Source organism: Triticum aestivum, chromosome 2B, assembly GCF_018294505.1.
Source record: "Triticum aestivum cultivar Chinese Spring chromosome 2B, IWGSC CS RefSeq v2.1, whole genome shotgun sequence".
Lineage (NCBI taxonomy): Eukaryota > Viridiplantae > Streptophyta > Magnoliopsida > Poales > Poaceae > Triticum > Triticum aestivum.
Window position 1 is genome coordinate 153,186,191 of NC_057798.1, and position 2,258 is coordinate 153,188,448.

Sequence of the window (2,258 nt, forward strand, 5' to 3'; positions counted from 1 at the left end):
AACAGAAGAAAAAAAACAGGCTGTAGCGCCCGCGCGACTGGGGTGGCCCGTGCGGGGCTCGCCCGAGGTGAGCGCATCCCCACCTCTCGCGTAACGCGAGGAATAGGCGCGAGAGCTATTTATCACATTAAGCGATGATACAGTTTACCTCTCGCATCAAACGATACACTATGAGGCCGGCGCAATAGCGCATATTTTCAAAAAACGGGAGTTAAAAATGCTTGCGTGAGGATTCGATCCTTCGATCTCCTAGTAGACCGACAGCAATGCTAAGAACCGCGATGGGCTCGACCTCACATACAATAAGGCATGACCTATTAGAAGAGAAATTGTCTGGTTTTACATATTTTCCATCTTCTTTTTCTTTAATTTTTTCTTTCTTGTCTTTCACGCTTTTTTCGTTTTCTTTTGTTTCCCTTTTTCATTTTTTTCATTTTCTTCCTTACTTTTTTATTTTCTTCTCCATTTTTTGTTTGCTTTTCTTTTTTTTGGTTTTTCGTTGTTTCTTTTTGTTTTTCATTCTACATTCTTATATACATGATCAATATTTTTTCAAATACTTGTTCAATACTTTTCACATACTTGTTCAACATTTTGCAAATACATTTTCAACATTTTTTGAGCGCTTGATTAACATTTTTCAAATACTTGTTTGACATTTATTCAAATACTTGTTCAACATTTTTCAAATGCTTGAACAATATTTTTCAAATACTTGTTCAACATTTCTTTGAGTGCTACAGTAACATTTTTTAAATACTTGCTCAACATCTTTTTCAAATACTTGTTCAACATTTTTGAATGCTTAATAACATTTTCCAAATACTTGTTCAACATTTTTCAAATACTTATAAAACATTTTCCAAATGTTTTTGTTGATTTTTTTGTAATATATATATATATATATATATATTTAAAATATTTTAAACTATAAATAAAAGTAAAAAATAAAACCAAAAACAAAACCAGGAAAAACGTGAAAAAAAATTAAAAACAAGTTGTAGCCTCGCTCGCGCGTGGGCCGGCCCTTCTGGGATCCGCCCGACGTGAGGCTGCCCCCCTGTGCTCGCTTCAAGCGAGAAATAGGGGTGTCCAGGAATAGGGGTGCCCCCGCGCGCATCCGCTTCCTGGCGCTTGTTGCGCCCCACCTTGTCACAGTCTAGTAGTTGGCTCCTCACGAGGCACTCCATGGCAGGCCAGAAGGCCCCTCGAGAGGCACAGAGCCTCGCGAGCCTGCAACAGGCTCACCTCAGGAGAAGGGGCCCGACTGCGACGCCAGGCCCCATGCAAGACCTCCGAAGCCCAAGATAAGTCATAAACAACTACCTTTCCTAGCGGCTCACAGCCCTGCGGGCCCCCGCCCCGGATGTTACTTAAAAAGCATTCAGCGATCTCACACATCATAAGGGGCACCCCCTTTTAAAAATGCTCTCACAAGAATATGTTTGAGTTTTCGTTATACAAGTTAAAGCAAAAGAAACACGGGCCTAGCTGGACGCGCCTTCTCCGTCACTCCCATCCACACTGCTCATGCTGAAGCTGCCATCCTCCTCGTCATCACCACCCGCACCAGCTCCCTCGGCGGCGAGCACGGCCGTGTCGTCCTCGGGAGTCAGCTCCTTCACCAAAGCATCCACATGACCATCCACCCACTCGGCAAGCTTGTCTTGGGTGGCTGCAGGCATGGGGGCTAGCACGGTGCCGAAATCGAAGTGAGAATCAAGGTTCAGGAGGTTGCTGAAGATGCACGAGAGCGCGCGCCCAAGTAGGCCCCGGCTCCTCTCCTCAACGAGCTGGCGAGCTTTCGCGGCCTAATCCTCTAGGCGGGTCATGATATCAGTAAAGAAGCAGAGATGGCTGGCGTAGTCGTTCTCGTGCGGGTGAGGAGCTCTCTCATCACAAACGACACCCAAGGCGGTGTTGGCTCTGATGCGCAGACCTTGGAGCATGGAACCGTGCTTGCGCTCCAGTGTCAGGCGGCGGCACTTTTCACTCAAAGCCTTCTCTAGGAGGGAGGCGGTATCTTCATATTGCTTCCAGAGAGAGGATATCTCGGCATGGGCGGAATCCAGGGCAGATTCGGAGGAAGCCAGGGCCCCCGGGCAGCGCTCTCGCGCTGCTCCACAACCTGCAGCTCAATCTTCAGGACAGAGGTCCGTCCCTCAAGCTCAGCCTTAGCAGCTCCAAGTCCAGGCGATGCCTTCCATCCAGCCCAGCACGTGCCTTCGCCACCTTCTCCACCTCCACCTGGACCTGAG